Raw genomic sequence first — 13,458 nt, 5'->3', positions numbered from 1 at the left:
GGCTTTGCCCAGTGCCTGCATGGAATTGTGGATCAGATTTTCTTAAGAAAATCAATAGGACAAAAAAAATCTAAATTACAACTCCATCCATGCAATGGAGAAGGGGGGTTGGAAGCCAGGATTGGATCAGGCTGTTTGACCTGCGTGCGTGTTCAGACTCTAATGTCTGCAGTATTCAGACTGACCACAGTGTTGATAAGAGCCCTCTAGGACTCCAAATTACACTGAATTAGCACGGACTTGGAAAAAACCCCAGATTAGATGGCGTAACCTGCAGATGACGGGAGACTTCTGCCTCCCTGCAAAACCCGACCTAGCTAATAACCCGCCTGCATACGATCCATGCCCAGACGGAAGAGTTCTGAGTACTGGATAGCGGGAAGCTGTTTTTATGTTCTGTAGAAAGTAGGCTTGCTGGTAATTCCAGGTCACAAGAGCTAGGATGAACCAGTCCTGCTTTTACAGCCCCACTACTCCCATCGAATGCAGGGAGCCACACTGCTACCTTTCTTAAGGAAATCGGTATCAGTCCTGAGGTGGGGTGTGGTTATTAATTGCACGCTGTTCCTTTAAGTTCCCCCAGTGCTTATTGTTAGACGATCCCTAACCGCTGGTAGCTTCCTCTTCCTGCGGAGTTCGTAGACATCCTCCGTGGGGGAGAGGCGGGGGCACGTGATACTTTGATCCTGGAAGTGCTTGTTGTCACGTTGATATACGGCGGGGAGTCAGAGCTGCTGTAAGTTCTGGCTGGTTTGTGAATGCAGAGTTGTGGCTGGAAGTTATTACAAGAACCACAAGTGCATAGTTGCAACAATGCGTTCAAAGCAGGCCCGGCTCATTCTGTCTTTTGTGGTCTGCAATTTACAATAACCGTAGTAGGAAAGTAGGTAGGATTTCTCCTGTGACAGCGCCTGGCAGATTTCTCTCTGCTTTGGCGTAGAAGCAGGGTTAGGGGGGGCTCGCCCTCAGCCACAGATATTGGGGGTGGTTTATCGAGGCAAGTGGCCCCCAGTGCTGCCTGGGCCCCTGTTTGAGCCGCCACCTTCTGTCTTGAGTGGAAGCAGAGGCAGTGTTCAGCCCCTGGCTTTAGAAATACCAGCAGTGGTTGATGTAAGGGCTCCTCTGCGTCTGCCTTTCGCCTTTCTGTCAGGCGAGAGATGCCGAGGAGGGGAAAGGATTTAAGGCCACGCTTTAAGGTGATTTAATGCTTCTCTGTCATGCCCTTGCTGCCTTAGCTCAAAGCCTCTTATTTGTTTCCTGTTGTGTGTCTTGTCTGTCTGTCTGTCTTGACTAGATTGTAAACGCCAAAGGCGTAAGGACCGTCTCTCATATGCGTCTTTACCGTGCTGCGTACATCTGGTGTGCGCTATACGAGCCAATAATAATCTAATTTTTAATGTAATTTATTAATCGCCTAATCTCAGGCACTGAGGTTTGTTTTCTGGAGCTCTGATCTCATCCATGAGCCCCTACGCGTGCACGAGCAAGTTAGGAAAGGCAGTTTTACAAAGTTATTAGGACAATTATTGCACAGTGTTGTAAGGGTACAACAGCAGTGACAGAGGTGGAGTTGTGGTATGTTATGTTAGTTGTAAACGATGCCGTAAGGTTACATAGCCCCTATACAGCGATTGCTGCTCCTTGCCTGCTTTTCCATTCACCCTTGTATCTCTAGTGAAAACCCGTTTATAGCAACTGAGGGCAGATTTATGACAAGAGTGTATCTGACCTGCTGCAGTTTGAATGCTTTACAAAAAAACAAATTTTGATTTTAATTGATGTAGAATAATTTTAACACGACTCTGTCTCTCCTCTCCCCAATAGGCAGTTAAAAGGTTGATGTCTGTGCATCCCAGAAGTGGCTGCATGTCTGCTTCTATATGATAATTAGAATCCTGTTGGAATGTGTGGTGCTATATAAATCTCCAAGTTTAAATGTCATTGCAATGACACCAACTTGGATTCTTCAGAGCAGTACTTCCTTTGGCCAGCAGGTGGCATCATCTGCCGACAGACCAAGCGAGCTACCTTTCTAGCACATTTTGCAATTAGCGACGCAGACTTTGGTTCCTCTTAGCTGTAAAAGGAGACTGAGATAAGAAAGAAGCTGCAAGCAAGCAAAAATTACATTGCAGGGTGTTTTCAAAGTCATTTTTAACCAACTTTCCAAAGGAAGGAAGGCTTATGCAATTACTGTGTGTGTGTCTATCCATCCGTCCTTCTCCCACTAATATATTTCCCAATTCAGTATCCGATCTGCTTCAAATTTTCAGGGCATGTCAAGGAGACATGATTATTCTGACAGGGAATTTTTTTCCATCCACATTTTCCCACAAATATGCATGCACAGTTGTCGTTCCCTAGCACATTTTGGGGTTTTACATGAGTTTTTCATCTGAGCCGTGCCAAATGTTTACAACATGTTAGGAGGATCACGATGGAATATTTTTTTTGTTGGGGGGGGGGGGGGGGCGGGAATCATGTAGGCTGCGAATATGTACATGCAGTCACATCACCTGATAACTTCTTGCTAATTATGGCAGCTAATAACTTTTTGGTTTTCCATCCAATCCACAGATTTCAGGATATGTCATGGGGGGACATGATTCTGACAGGTTTTTTTTGGGAGATTCATATATTCCAGAAATACATACACCCCCAGCCGCAACTGGCTACCCTTAATACCTTTTTGGCTTTGCATCAAATTTTCATGCCATGTTAAAGGGTCCTGGAAGATCCATGTATTACACAAATACACACAGGTAAATGACACTACCTGGTCACTTTTTGGTTTTAACACCTGAGTCACATCATGTGCAGGAGATGAGAGTGGTGTATGAGGATCATGAGAAGGGTGTGTTTTGGGAGAATCCATGTATTCCAAGAATACGCTTGCAGTAATTATGCCACCTTGTAACTTTTGGGTTGTGCTTCCAAGCCACAGCAGATTTTCAGGAGATAACAAGGGGCCCAAGAAGAGTCAAAGATGGATATTTCTTTCTGTATCCACATAGGCACATGCACTTGGTAGACCTCCTTAGTTCTGTGTGGACCATCAACCTTCCATCGATGGGAAGACATGCACACGCTACACCGATAACACTGAAAAAGATCCGATGTATCAAAGGTGTGCATATTGCACCAATAACACCGAGAAGGATCTGATGCACCAAGGGAGCGCACACTTCAGTGAGAAAGGTCTGATGGACCAAAGGAGCACACATTGCACTGAGAAGGCTCTAAGGATCTGATGCACTAAAGCGGCTCACACGGTACTGAGAATCTGCTTTCTTTTTCTTTCTCTGTCTTTTCTCTCACACCGAATTCTGAGTGCAATTAAAGAGCTGCCTTAATTAAATACAGCACATCTTCAGCACACACAGTGTAATTTAGTGATTTAAAAAAAATGTATTAACCCCAAAGAATTAATTAGTGAGTAATTAAAAAGTTTTAAATGCCCTGCGAGAAATAAATAATTTAGCTCCTTTTAGCTTGGCTAGTGCTGGGGAGGGCTGACTGCACAGGGGGAAGGGAGAGATTTGGAAGGGAGCTCAGAAGACAGGCAGGGTCATTTTATTAATATCTTATAAGCTCTCTTGCAATAAAAGTATCTTTTTTTTTTCCAGGGGGAGTTCACTATGAAAAGACTAACTCTTGCTCTGGGAAACAGATGCCTTATGTGCAATGATTTCTTGACATATCTGAATGTCACCTGGCATTCATCAGGAAGCTATCAAGCATAGCAGCTTACCTCATGCTTTCCCATCCAGCTCTCATCAGGGAGTCATCATGCATAGTTTGCCATTTCTCCTTTCCAGGGAACCTTCACCTGGAAGCTCCTGTGCGAGCCTTTGGCATTCCTGCTTTCTCTCCCATGCCCTCTGTCTATAGAGCCTTTGTGTGGCTAAGAAGGATCTCTGTGCTCGCCCTCCTTTTAGATTGCAGTGCACCACATCAAATGCAGCTCTGTGATTTAAGGACTAGGTCAGTAATCCAAGTAGCAGCTTTTTGCATGCATTTATTCCCTATTATAGGAGCTTTAAATGAAGGACAACTATCTCCAACACAAAGGTAGCACTGCACTTCTGATGCTGTTCTTCCTCTCACCACTAGGAGTCAGTGCCTGAGCATTACCTAGTTCTCCCTGCACAGGCATGAAGGTTGGTGGTGGGTACTGCCTCAGCCAGCCTGAGCCAGAGCTGGGAATGGAGCTTACATGGGAGCTGCGACCCCTGAGACACTGTTAGGCTTTCCATTTAAGAAGCCTAAAACTCCTTGTACCCAAGGAAAAGACCAGGAGTAATAGCCTTGATTACCACCAGGGGAGATGCAGGTGAGACATTAAGAGGAATTGTCTAATTAGGTGGGGTGATCAGCCACTGGGACAGGTTGCCTTGGAGGGAGGCAGAATCTTCATCTTTGGTGGTTTTAAGAGCAGTCTGGACAGATTTCTGATGGGGAGTAAATCATGGATATAGACAGAGGTTTGCACAAGTTGACCTCTCAAGGTCCCTTCCAGTTTGGCCCATATTGGCTATGATGTCATGAATGATGTCATTTGTACACACAGCAAGCACCAGTCCAGATGCTGTTCCAAGTGAGGTCATGGGTGACTTTGTTCTGAACACAGCTGCTCCCACAGTTTCCAAGGAATTTAAAGAGCAGCAGTGCTAAGAATTTAAAAGTAAAATGTTTAATTGATGCACGGTGGGGATTACGACTCACCATATGGACCTTGGAAATAATCAGCAATTCATAGGTATGGTTCTCTTTTAATTTGACCAATTAAACTCAGAGGTGATTGTGTAAGCTCAAGGAGTGATAGTGCTGGCAATTTCACCTGTTTGTAGAGCAGTACTGATTTATAATAAAAGATTTATGGTGCAGTAAAAATTAGTTATAAAAAAGGCCCATAAAGTGCTCCGATTCTTGTTTATGGAGTAAGAAACATTGGAGGCAAAATACAGAGAGACAGCACAAGGATCAAACAATGATATGTTGTCTTACCGAATACTGAGCACCCTACACTCCTCCCAACATTCCTCAACTATTCACACACACACACACACACACACACACACCCCCCCTCCCCCCCATGGGGCGCCTGCTCAGATTCAACGCTTATCTAGTTGCCAAACTCCATGTTTCCATGTATATATGTATACCAATAGTAGAAATACTGTGAAGCAATAGGACTTGTGTAATTGAGATATGTGATATATATATTAAATAATTTGTTTCCTGTTTACTATAAAGGCTGTGAGAGCTCCTATTTTCAGAACTTCTTTTGCTGAGTCCTGTCTTCAGCTCTCTGTCTTCATTCTCAGATCTTCCCCTGAGAATAGCCCAGACTGTCTCCATTAGGTGGAGACAGGCCAAAACTGAAGCATAGGCCAAATAAAAGTGGCTCGGCTTTGGTCCTAGCTTCATGAAGATGGAATACGTTGGCAGACAGCTCATTTTGTTTTTTTTAAACTTGGCAATTTTTGGGAGCACTAGCCACAGTGGCAGACCTGCCTTTCTTTCCCCAGTCGTGTGTGGGCTGCAGAGGGATCAATTCAGTTTGCAGCCACAGCATAGAAGGGCATCCCAGTCTAGCAACAACCAGCAGTGTAAGTAGTGCCAGGCAGGCTCTTGTGTGAGTGGTAGGCCTGCGACTATCAGCAAAGCTCTTTAGCTGTAAGAACTGGAGCTCACTGACCTCCTCAAGAGAGAGTCTCTGTGATAACAGCTGACCTCTCCTCCAAGGAGTAAAGGTGTTTGCAGTGGGACCATCGCAGTGTGACAGGCCTCTGCCACAGAAAGAGCAAAGGTGGCCTTGGAAGAAGCAGACTTAGCAGACACCCCCCTGCCCCCACCTCCCATTCCAGGAGTATCAGCTGTGCCTGGAGCAGAGCAACATAATGGCAATGGCAAGGCTTTGCTCCAGAAACAACAAAGGTAGTCTCTGTCTCTGAAGGACCCCTTCAGTAGTGGCAGGCCTCCACCTAAAAGCATCAGAAGGAAAGGGTGTGTTTGTCCTTTTTTCCAGTTACCAGATATTTAATAGAGGGTATTTAACCCTTTTTGGCTATAAGCCATTTGCTGCTTAAATTCAGCATCTGGGTAGTCCCTATACAGAAATCCTATTTGTAGGAGTGCATTATCTATATCAGAGCGATATTGTGGTATATTTTATATATGGGTATGTATGAATGGTGAGGTATGATGATTTTCTCAAATTGAATTTAGTTTTAGATGAATTTGTCTTGTAGGTAGTACAGCATGTATTATTGTTTATGTATACACATGCAATATTTTCTAAATAAATTCATTTTTGTAATAAAACTTGGTACTTTTTCAAAACTGTTATTAAAAATAATTCCTTTATTTGCTTATATGTATCATTACGATTAGGAATCCATATGTGAACTCTGATATCAATATTATATTTAATCATGAACCCAGATTGATCAGGAATTTTATATTGGGATTGAACAGCTTCAGCCAGAACAATAGCAAGAAATGCAAAGAACGAGGAACTTGAGGAAGAGGAGTTAAGAGCAGGACACACACTCTCCCCACCTCCATTCAGTTCATACAGAGAATTGTAAATTCCAGAAGCTGAGAATGGGAAGGCTTTAACTTCAATGAAATAAACTTGAACATTTGACAGGCAGATGATTCAGTACCAGTGGCATCTTAAGAATGAAAACCTACAAGAGATAATAGATTGTGTATCCTCTAAGGCCTATGGAAGACACCGAGCAGGGCTTAATTTGTATGTAGATAGGATGTGAAACTGTGGGGGTGGGGGGGGGAGAAGAGATGGGTGGGGCCAGGTTTGACCTGTGCAAAGGGGTGGGACCAGGGCCAGGTGTAAACTCTCACAGCCACACACATATACATACACACCTGAATCAAAGCAATGAGGCTGCCCTTGTCTCAGGGTGAGCAGCTCCAACACTCTGCTTCCTCCAAGGGCCGGGAGGCCACAAGTGATCCATGCTGCTACTGGCCCTGTTCTGTTTCCTCAGGTGAGTCAGAACTGATATACTCTGCCAGCTCTGCTCCGCTTTCTCGGGTCCCAGAAAAGAAGATGGCAGAACACCATTCTGAGTTGTTTTGCCAGAAATTAAGTTCTTGGTAATGGATGCAAAAAGGGGTTACATTAGCATAAGTTTGAAAGTTGTGAGCAGTAGTGCCACTCATCAAGACCAGGGAAGCTTTGACAATTGGCAATGCTGCTTACAACTTTCAAACTTGTACTAATTCAAACCCTTTTGTGTGTCTGTTCTTTGCAGGGTCTATTTCACTATCATTCCTTCTGTTCCCTGCAATATAGGAGGAGAGGTGGGGGAGGGGAACAAGAGAGGAGGGCCTGGATTAGGGAGCAGAGTGAATGTTTTCTTCTTTGTGTGCTCCAGCCTCACCTCCTCCTCTTCCCTGCAGGCTGCCTGGAGGGGAGGGGCTGGAGCAGAACACCCCTGCTGCTCTGGCTCTTAACACTGAAAAGAAATGTCTGAACTGCATTCCAGGCTGTTCCCTCACAAACTAAGCCCTGATACCAAGAAGACAAAAGTTATGATTATCGGAAAAAGCATACCAATCCAATATAAATAGTTACTGATGGCATGAAATGGGAAGAAAATAAAGACTATAAATAGCTAGTTAGTCTGAAGGAAAGAAGAATTGTGAATAGAAAAAAATGATCTTGGGACTGACAGGAGTTTCGTAGGGAGGGCTTACATTTTAAGCTACAGAAAAAACTACTGAGTATATTCATCTTGTCCCACCAGCTAACAGGGCTCAGGGGCATTACTGGGTGCTGCGACCAAGTTCTGTCCAATGCTCCCAGGTTCTTATCCTGTCACGGGAAAATGGTCACATTTTTCAAGACTTACTGTTTTCTGAAGGTCTTCTGCACTAGTCCAGCAAATGAAAAACACAGGCACACAAAGGCTGTTCAAAATTAAAACCTTTTACTGAAAACCTGATTGTGGGTATAAAATCACAATCACTTCATTTTGAATGGCACACACTAATATAGAAAACAATAAAGTTCCAGAATAAAATCACAGACATAGTCAAAAGCAAATCTGCAGTTCCTGGCAGTAGATAATCTTCACACAGTACCCTCCCTGGGCACTTCCCCAGTGGTACCTGCAAACTGGATGCAACCCCTTCCTAATAGGAACTCCTATTGATACACTTCAGAAACTCCTCTGCGAATGTTTTCCTGTGAGCAGCAGCTCTATAGGACCTTCTCCCTGCAAGGCAGCCTTCCCTCTGATTCCCCACCAAGAAAAATCCTCTTTCTCCAAAAACACTGAAGAAATCTCTCTCAGATGAGGAGAGTGAGTTTACCTTTCCTCTTCTTCGAGATCTCTTCTTTGGTTCTTTGAAAGAAACCTCGGAAATCCACTCTTGGACCCCCAAGATAAATCTCCCTGATCCTTATGCTTTTGGGGGACCCCATTCTCGGGTCTACCAGCACCTTTTCCGGACAGGTGACAGGCAGAAAGGAGCTCTCTTTCGGAAAGAGAGACACCAGGATGATGATGAAATCGATGACGATGAAGAAGAAACCCATCGAACTGAAGTCTCAGCCAATCTGCCACAAACCCCCCCCCCAAAAAAAACCCCAAGGGTTTCGTCAAAACACCACAGCAGAAAAGACACTTCCCATTGTGGAGGTTCAGACACACTTCTCCACTCCTGCTTTCTCTTCCCTCATCTACCAGTGCCCTTGGGGGGCCACTGATGTCACTAGTAAGGGACAATTTTGGTGATGCCCTTAAAAGATGTAAAGCAAAAAAATGATCAGGTGATGTCACTGCGGGCATGTATGCATGCAATACTCGGGGAAGACAATTTTCAAACTCTCCTCCCTCGATATCACTAAAATTACATGTGGGGGTTCCACAGTGCATGCCCTTTTACCACATATAGGGGAGGTGTTCCAGGGGGAAGGGAGTGGAAAATAACATTAGGAGACTGGATTTTCCAGGCTCTACCTGCCTTTTTCTTTTTTTTTTTTCCATAGAAAACCTTCTCGCACAAAAAGCTTCATGCTGGCGGCCGGTTTCAAGGAGAAAGTAGGTGTGTCCTTTCTTTTCGAAAACAGGTGCAAAGTCCACAGGTAAAGATTCCCAATGTGGACAGTTCGAAAGCTGCCACCATAGCAAAGAGATCGTGAGGAAATGACGATGCTTGAAATGTGGCGTCACGGGGGATCCCGAAGGTCGGATGGAAGGGCCTGATCTCGTGAAGAGGAGGCAGAACTCCTAGACGACGGAAAATGAGATTTTCTGGTCATGTACTCAGAGCCTCTGGTGGCAGCTCAGCTACTGAAGGGCACGCTAGAGAGCAAGAGCGAGGAAAGCAGAGAGGAGTCGGGGAGTGAGAGCATTAAAAAAAAAAAAAGGTCAGAATCCAGGGAGTCCAATTTTGGCCTCTACATGCAAACGTGAGTTGTCTCTGCTCAGAGAAATGATGGCAACGGAAGGGGAGGTTCTGAGCAGAAAATTCTTTTGGAATAAGGCATCCCACTCCGATATCCACTCCGGCAGTGAGACGCCTAGGTTCAATGAATGAAAACGCCCGAGCACCGCAGCAGAAGGTCGTTTTACTCAGGAGCATGGACTCTCAGGATAGAAGCGTTTTCACACACTTGCAGTACATGGAGAGATCCAGAAACAGACCCTTATGGCAATTTGAACCAACGGGAAAGATGCAGCAAGCAATACATTACCAGAGATCCTAGCCTTCTGCTTTCTTGGTAACATGGAATTTCCAACTGGTATATGTCTTTCCCCTAGTTCCTATGATACTCTGAGAGCTAAAAAGGTGGTGCTGGAGAGCAGCACAGTCATAACTGTTTTCCCAGACTGGTCTCATTCAGCTTGGTACAAACATGTGACAATCCTGTCTATTACTAAGCTGATTTCTCTGCTACGCCAAGGGTTGATCCTCCAGGCAGTCTAGTTCTGCTGGTTGTTTCTATTGTACAAATAAACCCCCAAAAAACCCCACCACCTTGGAATGGAAAGGATTTTCAAATAGAGTAACAGGGACTATGATGCAGTCAAAGAAGATGTTTTGAACCTCTATCAGATATGGTACATTTTGGCTCCCTCCCCAGTGATGCTTCAAGAGTTACTGCTATGTCAGCTCCGGGCTGTTCTTCTCAATGGGACCATCTGAAAAAGGACATTGTCCTCCCTGTCCTTGAGGTTTCTCAGAGTTCCACCAGAACAGCCCAGAAGGCTCCCTTGGGTGAAAGGGGAGACGTTTAGGCTGGTTGCACATACAATTGTTATTCTACCCCATTTCAGTGCGTTTAATTTGTTTTGTACATAGCCACACCCTGTCCTGATTACAGAGATGGAGGGGATGCGTGTCCCAAGCCCCTGGGCTGCCACAAGCTGCAAGCCCTTTCACAATTAGGCCAACACTGAACCCACTTCAGGGCTCTCGAGGATCTCTCCTGGACTTCTCATACTCCAACTCTAGAACCGTCTCTTCCGAGATCCCCTTGCTCCCCCCCCCCTACTCAGCTGGAACACTCTGAGTCTCACCATAGAGGGGGAAAGGATCAGTGCTAGAGTAAGGGAGGCCTTACATGTACAAAAGGGAGGCCTTACATGTACAAAAGAGTGGCGCACTTATGATTTTCGGCTTGGGAATACGTCACCACTGAGGCCCAGGACGTAAACACACCCTTTATACAGGAAGGAAGCCTCTACTTGAGATTTGGTTTGTCTCCACCTTATGGATGGGAGGACAACCCGCGGTCTGGCCTGTACCATGACGCTCTGAGAAGCCTCATAGGTGGGTAGAAAAGAGTTCTTTCCATGTATTAGTCTGATGCCAGTTTAATCCCATGATAATCAGCATGGAAGCACCCCCCCAGATTTACTTAGTAGTAGTTGTGGCTAATTAGGAAGTGCTCTCAAAAACTTTAAACACTAAAATCTCTTCGGAAATGAAATCAGTTCAGAGGGAAAAACAAAAAAGAATTGCTGCATTTTGGGGGTTTTCTCCCCTGTGGCAGTTTCCTCCTGCTCCTTTGGCTTTACAGCTTAATTAGAACTGACTTTCTGTTGGGCCACTACACCAGGAACCCTTCATTCAGAATAAACCAGAGGTTCCTCCCCCACTGGGTGATCCCCCTCCGCAGTGACAGTCCTGGGCCAGGAGCCAGTACACCCGCACTCTTAAGTCTGACCAGTAGATGTGACTATCGAGCAATGGCATAGAGTCCATCCCTGCTCACCAGAGGCTGTGAATGCTGCTTCCCCCAGCATCTCCAGCCTTGGCATTTCTGGGAGCAGAAATCTAGCCTGGGAATCAAACCTGGCTCTTCCACGCCCTACCCTTCCTAGGAGTTGTAATAATTGTAACCGTGAGCTAAATTGTTTAAAGGGAGTGTTGCCACGGCAGAGCTGCCGCAGCGGCACCGGATGGGATGTTTCCAGCAGCAGAAGAGAGGAGCTGATACAACAGCTTCTGTGGGTCTAAAGCACATTGTCCTTCATGGAAGGCACAGGGTGGTCACTGACACATCCCCAGAATGCAGGACATCACCTTGGTAAAAAGTCGCACCGATCATTACCACATTTAAAAGGATGATCTTCCGCTCCCCTCACCTTCTCCCTGACAGTCAAATCAGCAGTAGTGCTGTGGGGTCGGCAGCTTGGGGACACAGTAAGCACATAATCCCAGACTATGCAGCTCCCCCCCCCCCCCCCCTATCTGTCCTGATTACAAAGGAACTCTGCCGCATGGGGAAAGAGCAGCCGACGGGACAGAGAACACACACTCATCGGTTGCCCCGCATTGCTGACCTGTCGCTACCCTGCCCATAGCCCTGTACCCCAGGAAACGGAGAGGAACCTAAAGGAGAGGAGGTGGATGATAGACAAGAACCTGGGAATCCCAGTCTTCATGCAATGGTGACACTTAGCTGCCACACTTAGGATCCACATTATCCATATTTCAGAGAGAGCCCTGTGTGTGGCCCCCACCCCCCTCCCACAGTGAGTTGCTGCCAAAGCCAAGTTAAGTGAATTGGAAGGGGGGCATGTAAAAGAAAATAGGGGAAATTCACCGGATGACTGTGATTGAAAGCTCATGGCCCAGCAGAGGCTGATCCCAGCTTAACTGGAAGCCCCTAAGGAGCAGAGGGGAAACTGTTGAGCCACAAAAAGAACAACATGGTGACTGAGGATTTTTTGGATTCCTGTGTGAGGAAAAATATATGTAGGATGTCTCTCAGAAAGGACAAACTCCTCAAGGAAGGGGAAGTAGTTCCTGATGAATCTCACCCCCTCCCCCTCCCCCTCCCCTGGATAGTGACAGTAGTATTTATTTTCTGATGAACTGAGCTGATACCAAAGAACAGAGCAATGAAATCAGGATCCCCTTTCTGCCACCAACTCTCCCACAGCATGCGACCTTTGATCCGCAGAATCTCTTGGTGCTCCAATCAAACTCTCTGGGGTGCTGCACCAACCTCATACAGCAACTGTGCATGCTAATTGCACTGGATTGCTAAGCAATAAATACCCACTATTTTGTGTCCTTTGTGGTCCTGATGTGAGCCACTTGTACACCACTGCCTACGCAAATAGTATGTCACAAATGTAGGCTATCAGGCGGCCATAGATCCTGAGATGTGCTATGGTGTGCTATAATGGGCAGTTCATACACACACACACACAGACACACACACACACACAGAGACACACACACATACAGAGACACACACACACACACACACACTATCTCTCTCTATCCTTGTGTCATGCTATTATTGTAGTGTGTGTAAATGTGTTGGCTTGTTATGTGCAGGATCCTTGCTTCTCATATGATTTATTATCTACAACTCAGTGCATACGGACAGTGCTACAGAATTAATAGAGATTTTTTTTTTTTCAATTTTACTGAGGTTGGAGCAGAGGGATAGGGGGTTGGGTTCTTGGGTTTTTTCACCCGTCTCTCCCAGATGCCTCAGCCACAGAGAGATAGCTCATGTGGCATTTGTGTTGTCACTACTTTTATAGACTTCCCTTTCTAAAGCAGTATTAATCCACTGTTAAAGTGTCCGCTTCCTTTCTCTGGGATTATTATTTTAAATTAGTGTCACTGTTGTTGTTGGTTTTTTTTTTTTTTTTATATATATTGGGTTTGGATTTGTTTATGAGGGAGGCGGGAATGAGCGCTGCGTCCTGTTCCTCCGGCGTTCCATCATTGCGTCGTGTTCTCGTAAAATGCTCCAAAACAGATGCAGCTGTTTGAAGAAGAAACTTAAAAAGAGTTACGGCTTGGGGAGGGGAGGAGGCTGCGGCTGGAAATGCTAATCAGAAGTGAATTCATTTCATACTTTCCAAGCCTACAGCTGCCGTGATTCAAGACTGCAGAAGAGAAGAGAGAGTGGAGGAAAGAGAAAAAAAAAATAACCCCCCCCCCCCCCCC

At 45.5% G+C, this 13,458-nt stretch overlaps 1 long non-coding RNA gene across 1 annotated transcript; it reads left to right on the top strand.

Annotated features, from left to right (window-relative positions):
- Window positions 1-619: 619 nt before the first annotated feature.
- On the top strand, window positions 620-6,326 carry LOC115087681. The gene is made up of 3 exons (XR_003855576.1): window positions 620-736; window positions 3,015-3,272; window positions 3,627-6,326. It is a non-coding gene; the product is annotated as an uncharacterized LOC115087681 (long non-coding RNA).
- Window positions 6,327-13,458: the final 7,132 nt, after the last annotated feature.

Source organism: Rhinatrema bivittatum, chromosome 3 (assembly GCF_901001135.1).
Source record: "Rhinatrema bivittatum chromosome 3, aRhiBiv1.1, whole genome shotgun sequence".
In the NCBI taxonomy this organism is placed as follows: domain Eukaryota; kingdom Metazoa; phylum Chordata; class Amphibia; order Gymnophiona; family Rhinatrematidae; genus Rhinatrema; species Rhinatrema bivittatum.
The sequence above is the reverse complement of the archived record's forward strand: the minus strand, read 5'-3'. Positions and strand labels throughout refer to the sequence as shown.